The sequence below is a fragment of the Plecotus auritus genome (assembly GCF_963455305.1).
Source record: "Plecotus auritus genome assembly, chromosome: 3".
Classification (NCBI taxonomy): domain Eukaryota; kingdom Metazoa; phylum Chordata; class Mammalia; order Chiroptera; family Vespertilionidae; genus Plecotus; species Plecotus auritus.
Window position 1 is genome coordinate 39,604,492 of NC_137772.1, and position 21,201 is coordinate 39,625,692.

At 38.5% G+C, this 21,201-nt stretch overlaps 1 protein-coding gene across 1 annotated transcript in view; it reads right to left on the reverse strand.

Moving 5' to 3' along the window:
• Positions 1-21,201, reverse strand: part of ERCC5 (ERCC excision repair 5, endonuclease) — a gene marked incomplete at its 3' end in the record, with an annotated part of 135,913 nt that overhangs the window by 15,600 nt on the left and 99,112 nt on the right. The window lies entirely within an intron of this gene.

Genomic DNA, 21,201 nt, shown 5'->3' on the forward strand with positions numbered 1-21,201 from the left:
CTTGATTTCTACGCCCCTGACATCTAGGTGGAGCCATGAGACTAATTTTTGCCAATGATGTGGACAGATTTAGTTTATGTTCAGGTCTGATCCCTAAAAGATTCTCTACAGTCTCTACAGTCTCTTCTCCCTTCTGTAGTGAATTTGGGCACCATATGTTAAGGATAACAGATGAAGTGTCTGAAAGTCACCCTACAGCAAAGTTCCCATCTTACCCTTCCTCACTGCCATCTCCCCAAACCAAATTACACCAGGATGTTAAGAAACATTTGATTTTATTGCTTTAAGTCCTTGAGATATCTGAACTATATTTTCTATAGTTGCAGAATAAACTACTTTGTTCTGACAATGCATCCAGAAATTCATTTGATAAATTTTTAGAAATGAGAACAGAATAGAGAGCCCAGAAATAAGCCTGCACCTTCATTGTCAATTAAAACTTGACAAAGGAGGCAAAAGCATACAGTAGGGTAAAGATCACTTATTCAATAAATGGTGTTGGAAAAACTGGACAGATATGTGCAAAAATGTAACTAGACCACCTTCTAGGATCAAGGACTTAAATGTTAGACTCAAAACCATAAAAAGTCTAGAAGAAAACAGGTAGTAATATCTCGGACATTTCCCGTAGCAAAATTTTTTCTGACATATCTCCTCAGGCAAGGGAAACAAACAAAAATATAAACAAATGGGACTACGTAAAACTAAAAGGTTTTTGCACAACAATGGAAACCATCAACAAAATAAAAAGACAACCCACTGAATGGGAAAACATATTTATGAATGATACATCTGATAAGGAGTTAATTTCCAAAATTTATAAAGAACTTATTCAACACCAAAAAAGCAAAAATCCAATTAAGAAATAGACAAAGATCCTGAATAGACACTTCTCAAAGAGGACATACGGATGGCCAATAGACATGAAAAGATGTTCATCAACTCTAGTCATCAGAGAAATACAAATTAAAACCACAAAGAGATATCACCTCACACCTGTCAGAATGGCTATTATCAATAAATCAACAAACAACAAGTGTTGGTGAGGATGTGGAGAAAAGGGATACCTCAATGCAGACTGGTGCAACCACTATGGATAGCAGTATGGAGTTACCTCAAAAAAATTAAAAATGGAACTGCCTATGACCCAGTGATTCCACTTCTGGGAATACATACAAAGAAACCTGAAACACTAATTTGAAAGAATATATGCTCCCTTATGTTCATTGTAGTGTTATTTACAATAGCCAATATTTTGAAGCAGCACAAGTGCCCATCAGTAGGTGAGTGTATAAAGAAGTTGTGGTACAATTACATGATGGAATACTACTCAGCCATAAAAAAGACAGAAATCTTACTTTTTGCGACAGCATGGATGGGCCTGGAGAGTATTATGCTAAGTGAAATAAGCTAGTCAGAGAAAAAAATACTGTATGATTTCACTTATAAGTGGAATCTAATGAACAAAATTAACTAACAAAATAAAAACAGACTCATAGCTGTCAGAGGGGAGGGGTAGTGAGGCTGGGTGAAAAAGTAAAAGGATTAAAGGGGGGAAAACCTCATAGACAACAGTATGGTCATTATCAGAGGGAAATGGGGGGTAAGGGAGGCAGGAGAGAATAAAGGGGGGATAAATGGTGATGCAGAGAGACATACTCAGGGTGGTGAACACATAATAGATAGATGATGTATTATAGAATTGTACATCTTAACCCAACATAATTTTATTAACCAAGTAACCCCAATAAATTCAAATAAATAAAGTGTCATCTGTGTAGTTGTATTTTAAAGACAAAAGTATCAAAAAAGACACTATGTACAGTGTTGGGTTTTCATCACCTTGCACATAAGTCATTCGATAATCATATTGAGTGAATAAATGTGGTGGTTTAACTGTTTAATCTGTCATTAGTATGTACATGGACTTACAGTAAATGTCAATGAAAGTCACTTCTGATAACATAGAAGGATAATATATGCAAAGGGTCTTCTGGATATGGAGTCCACTTTGATCTCATTTTTAAATACAAACTATTATTTCTGCTTTTTAACTGTATTTTAAAAATCCTCTGATCTTCTCTAATGAGCCACTTGATTACATAAGGCTTTGCCTCATGTTTCAAAATGAATTGGCAGTGTCTATGTTAGTCAAAGCTGGACTCAAGAAATTTGAATAGTAGGGCAGACTATTAATATGCAGTTATTCTTGTTTGACTTTTGTTACCACAAACCAATTTACTTCAGCAATTTTTACCTACTAAAAAATTACACAAATTAGAGCATGTCTTTAAAAATGAATAGCTTCTAAATAAACTTTAGGTGCAATTAAAATTATGATACTTAGTATGAGGAGCTGTGTCTCCTTCCATTTGGCGCTAGTGACAAAGGTTAAAAATGCCGTCCTATAAAGTACCACATAATTAAACAAAGCAATTTTGTAATTACCCACACAGAATTGGATAAATTCCAAATTTCATAATTATTTTAACCTATAGATAATCTACTTGTACAAAAAAATAAATCTAAAAAGTAAAAGAATAGAATTTCTCTTTAGCACAATTTAGTTTCATTTCTATTTCTCTCAGTTTGCTCAACTACTCTTTTTTTAAATAAAAATAACAAATAGCAAAGTGTTCTTCTCCTTATATCACCCTCCTCAGTAACTAGGTATAGATGTGGGTATAGAATGGCAGGCCATCTTGAGAATTGCTAAAATCTAGTACCAGAAATGAGACGTACTAAATGGGCATACTAAAAACCCAACCCCCATCATCAAGAGTTGCAAGAATAATGTCCCAGAAGTTGAAGGAACTCATTATAATAAACTAATAGAGACAAAACTCTCTAAAAAGCAAGTACCTGTTTCCCAATAGAATCTAATTGCACCATTATATAGGCAAATTCCCACCATGACAGCTTCCTGCGTTGAGCTTCTAAAAGTTTTATTCTGAACTGCACACTATCCCCTCATTGTTTTAAAGTGCAAAAGAAACAGGCTGTCTTACAAAGCTCCAGATAAATGTTTAGCTACCCCAGTGTCCAATCCCACTTCCCATGTCACAGTAAGATGAAGGACATCTCTTGTGAATAATTCTACAGAAGGGATCTATTCTATACATTCCAATATATTCTGAGATGACCAAAAAAAGTCTTTTTTAAAAACCATCCTTCAGAATTTCTAGGTCACTGGATGAATTTTAAAATCACAGTGATGACCAAGTACTTTCATCAAATATCCATGATATACCTTAGGCATTTTGCTGCATACTAGTCCTAATACCTTGGCCAAATTTCACCTTTGAGTGGGTCCTCTTGTTAATTATTTAGTCCTTTTACTTTGAAAGTAGTATTCTTGCTTTAGGCCCGGAACACTTCCCCACAGTACAATGAGTAAATGTCCTTAGATTCTAGGAAGCTAGGTGGAGTATGTATAAATGAAAAATCTAAAAAATAATGACATCTGTTGAAGTTGCATTCAGATCTCACCAGTAGAGCTTGATAATAACTTTTTCAGAAGGTCATGTTTACCTTCTGGAAAAGTGCAAAACAGAGCATGCTAACCTATGAGTCACAGAGTCCAAGTTCAATGTTCTTTGGGGACTCACCTCCCAGTCTGAGCATTCGAACCCAGGAAGAGCAAGAGTCATTACATGACTGCAGTAGTCCAGGCAGAGCAGCTTGGATTTGTCTTTCAGCCTCCTTTCTTTCTGAGTTGTGGTATAAAAACATAGAACTCAATTCTCTGATGTCTACACAAATCAAACACCCACTGTAAGGTTCAACTAGAAAACAACTTGGAGAAATATAAAGAGAGCATACCTTTATGCATCATTTCTTTTGCCAGAAACATTTCTCGGTGTCTCTAAAAATTACCATTTTTTAATCCCTCTGATAAGCTTTCTAATTTTTTTTTGCATGAGAAATCTTAGTTTCTGAGAATTTAAGTGACTTTGTGAAGGTCACTCAATAAGGAAGTAATATAACTGAGCATCTGTCTCCAGAGCCCATTATCTTTTTACTATGGTACTTTGTGTGTATTGCATGCCACTGACTCAGCTCCAACTCCTGGTGACCCTATGGATGAGTGATGTCCACAATGTCCTGTCCTCAACAGCCCAGCTCAGCTCCTACAGAATCATGCCTATAGCTTCTTTTATGGAGTCAATTCATCTTACATTTGTTCTTCTTCTTTTCCTGCTATCTTTCACTTTTCCCAGCATTATTGCATTTTTCAAGGAACCCTGCTTTCTCATGATATGTCTGAAGTAGGACAGGTTCAGGTTTGTCAATTGCCTCCAGTGATGTTTCAGGCTTGCTTTGTTCGAGGACTGACTTGTTTATCTTTCTGGCAGTCCCATAGAGCTCTCCTCCAATACCATATTTCAAATGAATCAATGTTTTTTCCCATCAGTCTTCTGCACTATCCAGTTTTCACATCCATATGCAGTAATTGGAGATATGAGGATGTGGATAATCTTAGCTTGTTCTCTAATGACACATATTTGGTTTCGGTGATCTTTCCTCATTGTTGCATTACTACTCTTCCAAGTCTCAACCTGATTTCTTGACTGCAGTCTCCATTTAAACTGATGAGTAGACCATGGTAAATCTTCAACAATTTTGAAGTCTTCATTGTCTATATCAAAGTTGCATATTTCTTCTATAGTCGTGATTTTTGTCCTCTTAATATTGAAATGCTGTCCTGCTTTGGCATTTTCTTCTTTCACTTTCATCAGAAGTCATTTCAAAACATTGTTAGTTTCTACCAGTAAGGTGGTGTCACCTGCATATGTTGTTATTGATATTTCTCCCACCAACTTTCACTATTCCTTCCTCTGAGTCTAGCCCAGTTTTTTGTATGATAGATTCTACACGCAGATTAAACAATAGGGAGATAAAATGCATCCTTGTCTGAGACCCTGGCTTACAGGAAACTATCCTGTCTCTCCATACATATTCTGTCCTGACACTGGCTTCCTTTCCATCAGGACTATCCCTCCCTCTCAATTTTTCTTTCCTTTTTACTTCTGGCGTTATGTTTTTGCATTTTTCCCTAATATTTCTAGTTTCACTTCACAGTTCTTCTGGTTCTCAGGAAATTAAATTTAACAATGCAAATCTGTGGAATTTAAACCCATCAGGTATGTTATTTATGTTATATGTTGGTACTATGATTCTTTTGGTATTCTTCTTCAGCTTTACTCTCATGTTTGATATTAACAATTCACGGTCAGTACCACAATCTGCTTCTGGTCTTGTTTTGGGAGAGGGAATACAGCTTCTCCATCTCCTGCTTCCAATTACATAGTCTATTTGATTTCTACATTGGCTATCTGGTAATGCACATGTATATAGTCATCTGGTTGTCTGAAAAATGTGTTTGTGATGGACAAGTTGACTTTGCAGAAATCCATGAGCTGATCTCCTGCTTTATTTCTGACCCCTACTGCAAAGTTTCCAATGACGTTTGATTCCGTTTTAATTCCTACTTTTGTGTTCAAGTCACCTATAATTATCAGCATGTCTTGTTTTGATGTGTGATCAATTTCTTCTTGGATAGTTGCATAAAAGCTTTCAAGTTCCTCTTCTTCAGCCTTTATGGGTTGGAGCATAGACTTGAATGATGGTTATGTTAATAGGTTTTCCTAGAAGTCTAATTGATATTATTTGATCAGACCTTGCATTATAGCCCCTAATTGCCTATGCTACATCTTGCCTCAGTATTAAAGTCATTCTGTTTCTTTTTGTCATTTCCAGAGTAGAACACTTTGTAGTTGCCTGACTGGAAATACCTCCCACTCCCCAGTACATTTTAGTTCCCTACCAGCAAGCACTGCAATGTTTAGACGTTCAATTTCTTACACACATTGCATGTAACTTCATTAGATTTTAAGCTCAAATGCTGAGTTTATGTTTCTTAACCTCTAAACCTTATTTTTTTAATCTGTAAAATTATAACATTCCCAAAGTCACACACAGCTAATAATTGTCCATGATGGGATTTGAATGCTGGTTTTGTCTCTTTCAACATACAGCATTCAAAAGAAATTGAGCATGTGTATTTCCTCTGCCAATTCTTTCCTACCTTCAGTCTTTCTTTTCAAAATGTGGGGATTGGTTTGAAGGCACCTTTCCTCTCAGTGACACGCATCCTATGTATCAGAAAGACCTGATAATTCTACCTTCAAAAGGTTACTCAAACCCATCACTTTTCTGCATCACCATCTCCACCTCTAACACTAATTGCCATTTTCTTTACTAAGGCTTGGTGATCTTCCTCATCCACCCAGTCCTTCCGATAGAGTCAGAGGGATCTTTTGGAAATATAAATCAGGCTGGATTACCTCAGTACTTAAAACTTCTCTGTGACTTTCTATTTCAGGTGTCCTCAAACTACGGCCCGCGGGCCACATGTGGCCCACCAAGGACATTTATCCGGCCCACCGGGTGCCGCTGCCTGTCCTGCTTAGCAGCCGACTCGTCCCGGGCCCGCAGTGCGCATAGGAATTTGTTCATAGTTTTTTTTAAAACTATAGTCCGGCCCTCCAACGGTCTGAGGGACGGTGAACTGGCCCCTGTTTAAAAAGTTTGAGGACCCTGTTTAGGATTATCCCTGATCACTTCTCCCCTACTGTCTCCCACATTCCTTACATATCCTTACTTGCTCCTTATCAAGTCCTTTTCCACTGCAGAGTTTGTGTGTGCTGTTCTTCTGCCTGGTGCACTCTTGCTCTCTCATCATTCCACTTCATAGTCACTGCCTCACTGGATATTTCCTTGCCCTTCCCCCTCTCCCATTTAAACTGGGTTCCCCTCTTTCATAGTCTCCTGTATTAGTTAGGGCATGGGCTAAGCTGCAATAACAGAGGGATCTAAATAAATAATGGCTTAAATGAGATGGAAGTTCACTTTTCTGTCACATTATAATCCATGAATTCAAAGCTGTAACGGGGATTTTTCCATCTTCACCCTGCAGCCTCCATCTTGGTATCCAAGGCTGCCCTTTCAGTCTCAGCATCTTCCAGCCAGCAGAAAGGGAGAAAGGGTAGGGAATAATTACTTTTTGTACACCTCCCATAATTAGTAAAAATCAGTTCTGTTCATAGCCCATCAGACAGAACTTAGTCATTTGTACAAGAGATGATATAAGATATGATAGGTTTGTGGTGGTATTCCCAACCAAAACTCACACATCCTATTATTAAAGACAGGCAGAGTGGACACTGGTTAAAAAAGAAAAAAAAGCAGCCTCTATAACTTTCTTTTCACTGAACTTATTTCAGTTGGTAATTACATGTTGTTTTAGATGATGATTTGCTCAATGCCTGTTTCTCTTTTGACTATAAGCTTAATGAGGGAGAAACATTTTACCTATTTGGATCATTACAAATTCCTCATGCCTCATACAGTTTGGATCATTGCAATGTCCCTCATACTGTTCTGAATAAACTAAATGAATCATAAACATGTAATAATTGAATGAGTAGATAAGAGTTCTTTTTTTTAATATATTTTATTGATATTTTACAGAGAGGAAAGGAGAGGGATAGAGAGCTAGAAACATCGATGAGAGAGAAACATCGATCAGCTGCCTCCTGCACACCTCCCACTGGGGATGTGCCCGCAACCAAGGTACATGCCCTTGACCGGAATCGAACCCGGGACCCTTCAGTCCGCAGGCCGATGCTCTATCCACTGAGCCAAACCGGTTTCGGCAAGAGTTCTTAAGAATTGTATAAACTACCTTCCTCTGTGCATACACTGTGCATATGGGTATATGTATCTCTATGGACTTGCCAACACCTAAGCTGCCTCTATTCTTCAGCACTCATTTCTTCCTGAATCACCTTACCTGGAGCTTATTAACACTCTTGACTTAGCATTGCATTTGTCTCTACTAATCAACTCCCTACTGTTCTTAATATTCTCTCTGCCTTGTTTTTCCTTGTTAACCAATGTTACCTCTGATCTCCTAACCAAATAAGCTAGATACCCTTCCTTCATTCCTCTACCACAGTGAGGCTCTACTAATTGACATCAAGTAATCTTTCATTCCACAACTATTTCATTATCTATTCTGTTTATTATACTAGCCACCAAGAATACAAAAATCCTATATAATAAAAGCCTAATATGCTAAGTGTCTGACCTTTCGACCTTTCAACCAGTTGCTATGACATGCACTGACCACAAGGGGGCAGACACTACAACTGGTAGGTTAGCTTTCTGCTGAGGTCCAGCCAATTGGGACTGGGCAAGACATGCCAGACATGCCCTGGAGCCCTCCCTCAGTCCCTCCCCAGGCCTGATCATGCACAGGTAGGATCCCTCAGCCTGGCCTGTGCCCTCTCGCAATCTGGGACCACTCAGGGGGTGTTGGAGAGTTGATTTCAGCCCAATCCCTGCAGGCCAGGTCAAGGGACCACACTGGGCCTCTAGACTATATATATAAAAGCCTAAGTGACTGGCCAACCGGCCAGTAGCTATGATGTGCACAGACCACCAGGGGGCAGATGCTCAATGCAGGAGTGGAAACCACAGGCATGGAAACACAGAACAGACTGATGAATCTCAGAGGGAAGGGGGTTGGGGGGGAGAAAAGGTGGGAGAGGGGAGAGTGGGAAGAGATTAACCAAAGATCTTATATGCATACTAGAGGCCCAGTGCATGGATTTGTGCACTGGTGGGATCCCACGGCCTGGCCTGTGGGGACAGGCCAAAACCGGCTCTTTGACATCTGAGGGGTCCTGGATTATGAGAGAACACAAGGCCAGGCCAAGGGACCCCACCAGTGCACAAATCCGTGCACCAGGCCTCTAGTACATAATATAACCTAATTTTCCTAAGAAACTTAAAGTCTATTTGGGAGACAGACTAGAAAATGAACAATTCTGATGCAGAGATGCAGGTACTATAAAAGAGGTATGCTTATAAAACTATGGGAACACATGCATTGAGTACCTGCTATTACTTCATTGTGTCTAATAGTATTATCATCAGATCATCTGAACTTTAAAGATAAAGAAGCTGAGGCTCAGGAGTTAAAGTAATTTGCCCAAAGTCAAACATCTTGGAAGAGAGAACGTAGAATCACCAGTTCAAGACACTCTGATATCAAACTCACCCTCTTTTTCTTCTACAAACTCTGATGCAATTCTATTGTATTTTAATGCAAGTTCTCCTGTTAAGATGGCTCCAGTTCTGCCTCTTCTCCTTGTCTACAAGCACTTAGCTCCAGCCCTGAAAACATCCATTGTAAGAGACTTTGGAGAAGGCTTTAGACTGCTTTTGATCTAGCCTTGTAAGTTCTAGAATGTGACTTCTACTGAATTATTTTAAGTCTAATTAAGTCAAAAACACTAATCCAGGTTCCAAGGGAGGCAAATTTGATTTTATGTCTCAATGAAAGAAGTAGCAAAAAAATTGGTGGCCTTCTTAACCAGCCTCATATGGAGTGAGACAAATCTGGGTTTAAATCCCAGCTTTGCTGCCAAAGCCGGTTTGGCTCAGTGGATAGAGCGTCGGCCTGCGGATTGAAGGGTCCCGGGTTCGATTCCGGTCAAGGGCATGTACCTTGGTTGCGGGCACATCCCCAGTGGGAGGTGTGCAGGAGGCAGCTGATCGATGTTTCTAGCTCTCTATCCCTCTCCCTTCCTCTCTGTAAAATATCAATAAAATATATTTTAAAAAAAAAATCCCAGCTTTGCCATTACTGTGTAACATCAAGCCAGTTACTTAACCATTCTGAAATCTGTAAAATGTTGAAAACAGTATCTATCTCATTGGGTTGCTGTGAGTAATAAATGAAATCCATTGCATAAAATGCCACATACCAGGCAGCTGCTCAGTAAAGGTTAGTTTTCTTTACCCATCATGTTCTACCCTTGCTTCCAAGCATTTCCCAGGTGGTAGAATAGGGTTTCCATTAGCATTTGTTAAATTAATGAATAAATGAAACTATGCAATTCATGGTGATGTCAAAGTAATCTTCCAATACACTATTAATCATGTCACTCATATTTAAGAATGTATATACTAAGCGAAATAAGCCAGTCAGAGAAAGATAAATATCACATGATCTCACACATTTGCAGAATATAATGAACAACATAAACTGATGAACAAAAATAGATCCAGAGATATAGAAGCATAGAACAGACTGTCCAACCTCAGAGGGAAGGCAGGGGGTGGGGTTAAGAGATCAACGAAAGTACTTGTATGCATGCATATAAGCATAATCCATGGACACAGACAGTAGGGGGGTGAGGGCATGTGCTGGGGGGAGTGGGAACGGCCAGGGAGAGGTCAATGTGGGGGGGGGAGGAAGGAGACATATGTAATACTTTAAACACTAAAGAATTTAAATTTAAAAAAATAAATGTTTGACCAAATTAAAGAGAAAAAAAAAAAGAATGCATAGGACCTTTCAATCGTTAAACAAAGTAACCCAAGTTTCCAGCTGAGCATTCAAAACTCTGGAACCTCCAAACCTCTGCTACCCATGCCCCACTCCTTCCCAGACAGATATGGCAGCCTCCCAATCCTCACGCTAGCACAGAACACTAACATGTAGTATGTACTTCCAACTACATATACTAGTAGTATGTGCTCGAACAGGAGAGGAGCTAACTGAAATAGCTCCCAGTGGTCAAACCTAAAGCTATCTGAGAAACAAAATGAAGAAAGTAGTATTGGGTTATAATCCAAATTATAAAATAAATATTTATGAGTCCATATAGATATTAATTAATTAATTAAGGAGAAGAAACATATATCCAAATATTCCCTCTCAAGAGATGGGACATAACTCCCTACTCATTCACTGTGGGCTGTGTGTAGTGACTTCATTCCAAAGGGTCAAACTACAGCGGGAAGGCTGGGGAGGGTTGGTGGGGGGGGGGGCAGTAAGAGAACAACCAAAGGACTTGTATGCATGCATATAAGCATAACCAATGGACGCAAGACACTGGGCAGGGGTGGTGGTGAGGCATGTGCCGGGGTAGTGGAGGCTGGGGGAAGGTCTATGGGGGGAAAAAAGGAGACATATGTAGACATATGTACTACTATCTGAAATACTTTAAACAATAAAATAAAAAAAATAAGAGTACATTATGGAAAGGGAGAAACTTGACAGTCACTACCTCAGCCAAGTGATCAAGGTCAACATTAATAGTTATGTCATGTTGATAGCATGTAATCTTTTTTTTAATATATTTTTAATGATTTCAGAGAGAAAAGGTGAGGGAGAGTGAGAGAAAAACATAAATGACGAGAGAGAATCATTGACTGGCTGCCTCCTGGGGATCAAGACTGCAACCCAGGCATGCGCCCTGAGTGGGAAATGAACCATGACCTCCTGGTTCATAGGTTGACACTCAACACTGAGCCACGCCAGCTGGGTAATAGCATGTAATCTTGATATGATGTGATGAAAATAGCACTTCACTTCTATGATCATCCTCCCAAAAATCCATAACCTCAGTCTAATCAGGAGAAAAGCATCATGCAAATCCTAATTGAAATATTAGTACTTGACTAGAACTCCTCAAAACTCTCAAGTTTATCAAAAGCAAAGAAAATCTGAAAAAAAAATGTCACAACCAACAGGATCCCAATGAGACATGACAACGAAATATGATATGGTATCCTGTGTGAAATCCTGGCACAGAAAAAAAATATTGGGTTAAAACTAAAGAGATCTGAATACACTATGGAATCTAGTAATAATAAGGTATCATTGATTGTTCATTAATTGTAAAAAATGCATCAAACTAATTTAAGATGTTAATAATTGGAGAAACTGGGTGGTAAGTGCATGGAAATACATTGAATTGTCTTCCCAGTTTTCTGTAAATCTAAAATTGTTCTAAAATTAAATTTCTATTGGGGAAAAAAAATTGAACCTTGCTAAAAACTGCCCTTCCATCCATTGCACAGAAAAGACTGATGTTTTCTGAGTCTCTATCAGTCATAGTGGTCATGCTGGGGAGGTTCAGATTCCAGAAGTAAATGGTTCTGTACCTGAGATGAGTGGAGTATGGCTACACAATTTTGAATCACATCTCCACTAATCCAACCCAATTCCTTCCTGCATTCCCTTTTGTTCAAGACACAACCATCTCCTGGCTCCCTAAGTTCAATATTTCAAAGTCAGCCTCTCCTTTTTCTCCCCCATTTTCTAAGACAAATTGCTTTTAATTCATCATTTTTACCTCAAATTCAGTCTCTTGACTCAATAACACTGTATTTGTTCAGATCGCTAGCATATATCATCCACATGTTTTTATAATTCACCTTACCTCCAACTTTTCTCCAGTTTCCATCCATTCTCCAGGTCACCAAAGTTAGCTTCTCCAAACATGAATCTGATCATGGCAACCCCTGCTAAAAATTCTCCCACTCCCTTCAGATAGAATGCATACCTACTAGCATGGATAGAAGGTTCTTCACACTCTGAACCAAACCCACATTTCCACTTTCCTTCCCTGCCCCTTCCTCTGATACACCTTATATCCCAGTCACAGCAGGTTGCCATTGCACTTCAACAAAATACTTCCTGGATTCTGAGAACTTTATGCCTTTGCAGGTCCTGGGAGCTCTGGCAGGAATGCTCATGTTATGCCCTCCCTATGTTTCCTCACTTGGTAAACCCCTCATTCCACAAACCTCACCTCAAAGGTTACTTCTTCTCAAAGATTTCTCTGACTCCCCAAAGCAGAGCTCTTCCTTTATAGCACTGATTTCCATAACAAGAGTCTCTCATGTATGAGGCCACCTGCCACCCACCTGTGTCCTCCATGCCTCCAACAATACCTTTCACATGGGGGTACTCAATAAATGTATGCTGGATGCTTCCATTCAATGACTCTCCCACCCTTCTGGACCATACTCCTCCCCCCAGCTTATAGCGCTATCATGCACTACCACCATCCTCCTCCATTAGAACCTTGTGTCAAAGATGACTGTGCCCCAGTTCCTTCAGCTGAGGTCATCCAGGACTCTGTAGCAGGAGTCAGCAGAATTAGAAAAGAATTGGCACCTTAGCTTAGCCACAGGCAGAAGCACAGGAGGCAACCCTACTGGTAACTGTCTCTCTCTACTTATGTAAATATGTGTCTTTGTGTCATTGTTATATCCCACTACTGAAGTTGGAGTAGCTGCAGCCATCCATGGAGCAAGGAAAACTGCTTTTCCTAATAACAACAGCACCTCAATTGCTTCCCCTCTAATCAGTTAGATTCCAATAGATAGCAAGAGAGTGCCCCCAACCCAATCCCAAGCCCACAGGATGGGGTTTCTTCATAACTCTTAGTCTATGAAATGCTCCCCCAAAGTAGGTAGAGAAACCATTGAAAACACAGGTGCAAAAAAATAAAAAATAAATCACTTAGAACCCAAATTAATAAGAGGAAATTATAAAATAAAGTAAATTTCCTCAAATAAATCAAACAGAAACTCAGACATGTTCACACACATTGGTATTAAAAAGTGAACTTAAGAAATAAAATGCATACAAGTTGGAAAAGAAGTAAAACTATTATTATTTGCAGATGACATGATATCATACATCAAAAACCCTAAAGACTCCATCAAAAAACTACTAGACTTAATAAATGAATTTTGCAATGTAGCAGGATACAAAATTAACACCCAGAAGTCTATGGCTTTTTTATATACCAATAATGAACTCACAGAAAGAAAAACTAAAAAAACAATCCCATTTACCATTACAACAACAAAAATTAAGATACCTAGGAATAAACTTAACTAAGGAGGTAAAAGACCTATACTCAGAAAACTGCAGGACATTGAAAAAAGAGAAAGAGGAAGACATAAACAAATGGAAGAATATACCATGTTCATGGATTGGTAGAATCAACATCATGAAAATGTCCATACTACCCAAAGCAATCTATAAAATCAGTGCAATCCCCATTAAAATACCAATGGCATATTTCATAGACCTAGAACAAACTCTCCAAAAATTCATATGGAATAAAAATAGACCCCAAATAGCCACAGCTTTCCTGAGAAAGAAGAACAAAGTTGGAGGGATCACAATACCAGATATCAAGCTATACTATAAAGCAGGGGTCCTCAGACTTTTTAAACAGGGGGCCAGTTCACTGTCCCTCAGACCGTTGGAGGGCCGGACTATAGTTTAAAAAAAAAAAACTATGAACAAATTCCTATGCGCACTGCGGGCCCGGGACAAGTCGGCTGCTAAGCAGGACAGGCAGCGGCACCCGGCGGGCCGGATAAATGTCCTCGGCAGGCTGCATGTGGCCCGCGGGCCGTAGTTTGAGGATGCCTGCAAGCCACTGTTCTCAAAACTTCCTGGTACTAGCACAAGAATAGACATATAGACCAATGGAACAGAGAATCCAGAAATCGACCCAAGCCATTATGCTCAATTAATATTTTACTAGGGAGGCAAGAGCATACAATGGAGTCAAGAGAGTCTCTTCAATAAATGGTGTTGGGAAAAATTGGATAGATACATGCAAAAAAATGACACTAGACCACCAACTTACACCATACACAAAAATAAACTCAAAATAGATAAAGGACTTAACTGTAAGATGGGAAACCATAAACATCTTAGAAGAACCCATAGGCAGCAAAATATCAGACATATGTCGTAGCAATATCTTTGCCGATACAGCTCCTAGGGCAATGGAAACTAAGGAGAAAATAGACAAATGCGCCTTTTTATAAAAATAAAAAGCTCTGCATAGCAAAAGAAACCATCAACAAAACAACAAGAAAGCCCACTGCATGGGAGAATATTTGCCAATGCTATCTCAGATAAGGGTTTAATCTCCAAAATTTATATGGAACTCATACAACTTAACAAAAAGAAGATAAATGATCCAATCAAAAAATGGGCAAAGGACCTAAATAGATACTTTTCGAAAGAGGACATACTGAAGGCCAAGAGACATATGAAAACATGCTTAAAGTCACTAATCATCTGAGAGATGCAAATCAAAACGACAATGAGGTACCATCTCACACCTGTCAGAATGGCTATCATCAACAAACAACAAGTGCTGGTGAGGATGTGGGAAAAAAGGAACCCTCATGCACTGCTGATGGGAATGCAGACTGGTGCAGCCACTGTGGAAAACAGTATATAATTTCCTCAAAAAGTTAAAAATGGCACTCCCATTTGACCCAATAATCCCACTATTAGGAATATATCCCAAGAAACCAGAAACACCAATCAGAAAAGATATATGTACCCCTATATTCATAGCAGCACAATTTACAATAGTTAAGATTTGGAAACAGCCTAAGTGCCCATCAGCAGATGAGTGGATTAGAAAACTGTGGTACATCTACACAATGGAATACTATGCTGCTGTAAAAAAGAAGGAACTCTTACCATTGCAACAGCATGGATGGACCTGGAGAGCATTATACTAAGCAAAATAAGCCAGTCGGAGAAAGATAAATATCACATGATCTCACTCATTTGTGGAATATAATGAACAACATAAACTGATAAACAAAAATAGAGCCAGAGTCATAGAAGCAATGAACAGATGGTCCAACCTAAGAGGGAAGGCGGGGGAGAAGGTGGGGTGTGGAGAAGGCAGGGGCATGGTTAAGAGATCAACCAAAGGACTGGTATGCATGCATCTGAGCATAACCAATGAACACAGACAATAGAGGGGTGAGGGCATGTGCTGGGGGGTAGGAGCAGTTAGGGAGAGGTCAAGGGTGGGGGGAAGAAGACTTACGTAATATTTTAAACAATAAAGAATTTAAATTCGAATAAAATAAAATAAATAAAAAGTAAGCTTAAAATTGGACCCCTGACCACTGAATACCAAATGAATATTGAAAGCTACATTCACAGATGTTTTTCCCAAGTTCTTTTTTAAGAACTCCATATTTTATCATAATAAAGCCATTTATTTATTTTTGTACAGTTTGTCTAAAAATGAATTATAGAACCCATAAGTTTGTTCCTTGTTTTTGCTTTTTTAAGATATATTATCTCTTATTTTTTAAATATAATTTTAGCCCTAACCGGTTTGGCTCAGTGGATGGAGCATAAGCCTGCAGACTAAAGGGTCCCACATTCGAATCCGGTCAAGGGCATGTACCTTGGTTGTAGGCACATCCCCAGTAGGGGGTGTGCAGGAGGCAGCTGATTGATGTTTCTCTCTCATCAATGTTTCTAACTCTCTATCCCTCTCCCTTCCTCTCTCTGAAATCAATAAAATACATATTTTTTTTAAATATATTTTATTGATTTTTTTACAGAGAGGAAGAGAGAGGGAAAGAGAGATAGAAATATTAATGATGAGAGAGAATCATCTATCGACTGCCTCCTGCATGCCCCACACTGGGGATTGAGCCCTCAGCCTGGGCATGTGCCCCGACCTGGAATCAAACCGTGACCTCCTGGTTCACAAATCAACGCTCAACTGCTGAGCCACTCTGGCTGGGCTATTATCTCTTCTTTTAAATAGTCGTTCTTCTTGTTCTTCAATACACACAAGGCCAATGATAAGGGGTGGAGCTGGGGATGCAGATTGGCACAAAATTACTAGAGACCATGCTCACAGTTGGGGCCCGGCTATACTTCAGATCAGTAAAATTCTTCCCTTAATGAAAGGTACTAATATTTTTCCACTCGGGCCTAAACCTGTTCTCTGTGATCCTGATTACACCAAATGTGGTTCCATACTCAAAGTAGAAATGCAATGAATGTTAAAGGTCAACATTGTCTTATGTTACAATTCTCTAAATAAATCCTTATCAAATCTCATTTAAAAGCATGCCAATGTCAAGAATAACCAGTATATTAATAAGAATCAAAATCAGAAAACCACACTTTTTTATTTCAATAAGTTCTATATTTTATCATTAGATTAGCAGTGATGTAAAAAGTTTCTCCCGTTTGTGTGTGTGTGTGTGTGTGTGTGTGTGTGTGTGTGTGTGTGTGTGTGTTGTTCTCCAAACTGATATTTGCATCTGAGTTAGCAGCTGATAATAGAAAAATTATGAAAATTTTGGCTGAAATTAAAATGCCAGAACTGGATCTTCTGGATAATGAGAAACTGATTGCCTCTATTACTGAAGAGGAAATGAAAACAGCAACAGAGAAATTTGCAAGTAGCAAGCCTCCTGTGGTGATGAGTACCAATTGGAATGGGATAAAGCTTTTGAGGGAGAATCAAAAGATCTGCTATGCAGGATTTATGAGAACTGTCTACTTATGAGATCATCAAAGCCCTAGTGCAAAAGCCTTTGTTCTTTTAATCTGTCAAAAGTACCAACATTGGTGCTGTTTGCTTAATTAATTGAACTGAAAAAGAAGAAACCTTCCAGGTAGGAAAACATATGAAATAATTCAGGTCAAGATCCATGGTTGCTTCTTGCATGGCTGCACTTATTATGCATGCAAAATTTCTAATTTATGAGTGCCAGAAAATAGATTTAGACCTCTTTTCTACAGCAACTTATGAATTTACACAGAAAGCCTTTATCATATAAAAGGAATATTTACAAAGGCTGTTAAACAATTTTCAAGAACTGTAATAAATGGAATATAAGGCATGAATCCCTCTGAGTACATTGATTACCAGTAAAAGTGTTTCTTTCTCCCTGGGAAGAAACATGTGCTTTACAGATGCCTTTCACTTTATTTCATCTGTTGACAAAAGAAGTTTATGTTCAATTCAATAGAGAAGTGATTCAAGGTAAAAGTTAAAAGTTAACCATCCTTAGTAACTGTGCACTTCATTTTATAGTAATGCATTCATTCCACTTTTCAAATTACTTTAAAAACCTTACCTTATCAAAATCACCTGAATCTATAAGTAAACACTTAACAACAACAGAAAAGACATAAAATAACTTTGCTTAATACTACTTAAAAAGTGGTAAAGAATAAAATCCAAATCTCTTCAGTGAAAGGTAACTTTTTGACATCCAAACATTCCTTTAAAAATTTGCAGTTGATCACTTATTTATTCTCTTTGTGTGTGTGTGTGTGTGTTTTCTCAAACAACAGCCCCCATTGTCTGTGGGTGACAGAAAAGAGAAAATTTCATGTCTTTTCAGTTGCTTCTGAAATCATACTATGAACGATTCAGAATTCAGGTTTCACTTAAGGCAAGATTTCCCAAAGTGGTAGCTTGTTTGACCCAAAACTTGTTATTTCCTTCCATTTTCTTACAATTAAGAAATGTTATTTCCTTCCATTTTCTTACAATTAAGAAATGTTATTTCCCAATAGAGTAAAAGGTAACTATAACATATTAAAGAGTCAGGAATTAGCACCCCCATGCTCACTTCAGCATTGTTTACAATAGCCAAGACATGGAAGCAACCTAAGTGCCCATTGATATCTGAATGAATTTCAAGATGTGGTATGTATAGATAGTTATTCATGTGGAAAATAATACCATAATTAATAAATAATACAAGGCTAAACTCTGTGTTTTACATACAACTGTAAACCTACTGTTGCCCCACCCTGTGTGTGTGCATATATGTGTGTGTGTGTGTATAATAACATATATACACACACAATGAAATAGTATTCAGCCATGAAAAAAAGAAGGAAATCTTGCCATTGTGACAACATGGTTAGAAGTTCAAGGCGTTATGCTAAGTGAAATAAGTCAGGCAGAGAAAGAGAAATACTGCAAGATCTCATTTATATATGAAATCTAATCAAACAAATAAAAAACAAACTCATAGATATAGAGAACAGATTAGTGGTTGTTAGAGGCAGAGATGGGGAGTGGGCAAAATAGGCCATGGTGGTCAAAAGGCACAAACTTCCAGTTACAAAATAAATCATGGGGATATAATTTATAGTATGGCAACTATAGTTAATTCTGTATTGCATATTTTAAAGAGGCTAGAGCATAGATCTTAAAAGTTCTCATAACAAGAAAAAAATTTTTGTAACTACTACATGGTGACAGATGTTAACTATGCTTGTTGTGGTGATCATTAGCAAATATACAAATATCAAAACATTGTTGTACACCTGAAACTAATATAATCTTTTATGTCAATTATATCTCAATAAAAAAAAGTCAGGAATTAGTAACACTAGGTATACTTAAGTATACTTACTAAAAGAATCATTTAAAACATAACAACTGCCCAGCCAGTGTTGCTCAATGGTTGAGCATTGACCCAGGAACCAAGAGGTCACTAGTTCAATGTCAGGGCACATGTCTGGATGGTGGGCTCAATCCCCAGGAGGGGGCATGCAGGAGGCAGCTCATTGTTGTTTCCACATCTCTATCTCTCCCCCTTCCTCTCTCTCTAAAAATCAATAAAAAATAAAATATAAATAAATAAAACTTAACAACTTTTTATAATACATATTTGACTTATAAACTGGTTTTTTGACATTTTCTTATCCTCGCTTTGCATGTGAAATTAATATCTCTGTTTTCCAAATATCAAAACCAGGCTAAATAAAGAACCACTGTAGATTTTTATGATTATAGAAATATATTACTATTGCACTTTGCCAAAACTATAACAGATTACTGGAGAAGTCATAACAAAAAACAAATTGCTGAGGAAGCTATTAACCATTTACTATTTCCAGTCCATATGGAAATAGTAATATTATATTCATGAGGACATGATACATATGTCTAGTATGAGGTTAATACTTTCTCAGTGGACTAAAACAGTTTTTTGGTTTTGTTTTTTCTTTAGCATTTTGGTCAGATTCCCATACACACCAATGCCTTTCAAGTTAGCACAGTTAGGTCTTTCTTGTGATATATCTGTATTTGGAAGATTGCATTCCAGAACCAGTATTGTTAGGAGAATTATTTCAGCAGATGGCTGACCCCACCCAAGAAAGAGTATGTGGCCATAGAATGCTAATAGACCATTACTCCAGGTAATGGCCAGCTTTTCAGAAATTCTCTAGGATTTCATTAGAGGAGGAGATGGGATTTGATGCCCACACTTGCCAACCAGAATTATCAGGCTCCAGGGCCTAATGACCCATACTGCAAATCTAGAGTCAGCCAGAGGGATTCAAATAATGCTGAAAGCTGGCATGAAAGGGCCATGATCAAATGGGAAACAATGAGTGTGTGTGTGTGTGTGTGTGTGTGTGTGTGTGTGTGTGTGTACAGCATCTGTGTCCAAATCTGCCAAGAGGTGGAAAAGGTCAGAAGAGATGACAACTGAGCTACACCTTGAAAAGTGACTAGGAGGATGTCTTATGAATAAGGAGGGAAAAGCATCCCAGAAAACAGGAGTGAGGAGAACTGTACAGGCAGTTAGGTCTGAGAAAGCCCTCTCAGTTAAGGGACAGTGATGTTCACTGTGACTGGACTGTAACATGCAAGGTGGGGAAAGGGGTTGTAATGTTTGTAAAATTGTAGTGTTTCTTCTGGGAGGGCTGAATGATTCTGGAGGAACATCCGACTGGCTTAGAGGTACTAGCCAGAGCAGGCGACTGGAAGGTTCTGAAGGTGACTTAGGACAGCAACCGTTATGTCAGCCCGGATTGTGGCTCAGAATCTGGAGGAGACTGCCAAGGTTCACATCCTCGCTCTGCCCCTTTCCATCTTTCTGACCTTAGGTATGCTATTTACTCATTGTAAAATAGGAATAGTCACAGTATCTACCTTAGAGTCACTGTGAGATTGAGTTCCTTATTTGTAAGGTATTTTGCACGAATCTGGCAGAGTCAGCACTACCTAAATGCTTGGTTAATAAAATAGTGGTTGCAGCAATTAAAGCACCAGCTCTTTACACACACACACACACACACACACACACACACACACACACACGCAAAACAAACGAACAAAAAGAAACCTATTCTGGATTCCAGGCTTGACGGGACCCATTTTTTACAGAAAGATACTCAAAGGATGATTGAAGTCTCTGACTCTAGAATCTTAACCCAATAACTTGCTCCAAGGAAGAATTCCAGCCTTGATCCAGGTATTAACTGGACAAATTATGGGGCTTATCCCAAAGGTGGTAAGTATTGGGCTCTCCAACAGAAATTGAGTGTGAGCCTCTTGGTTTACTTTAGTGGACAGGTGAGGAGAAAGGCAGCAGACAGATGATTCTCAAGCAGAGGCAAGAGATTTTTCCCTCAGGGCCCTCTAAAAAGCAATTATTTCTTTTTATAGGTTCTCCAGAAAGAAATACAAGGTTACTAAGAATACTTTTTAATTC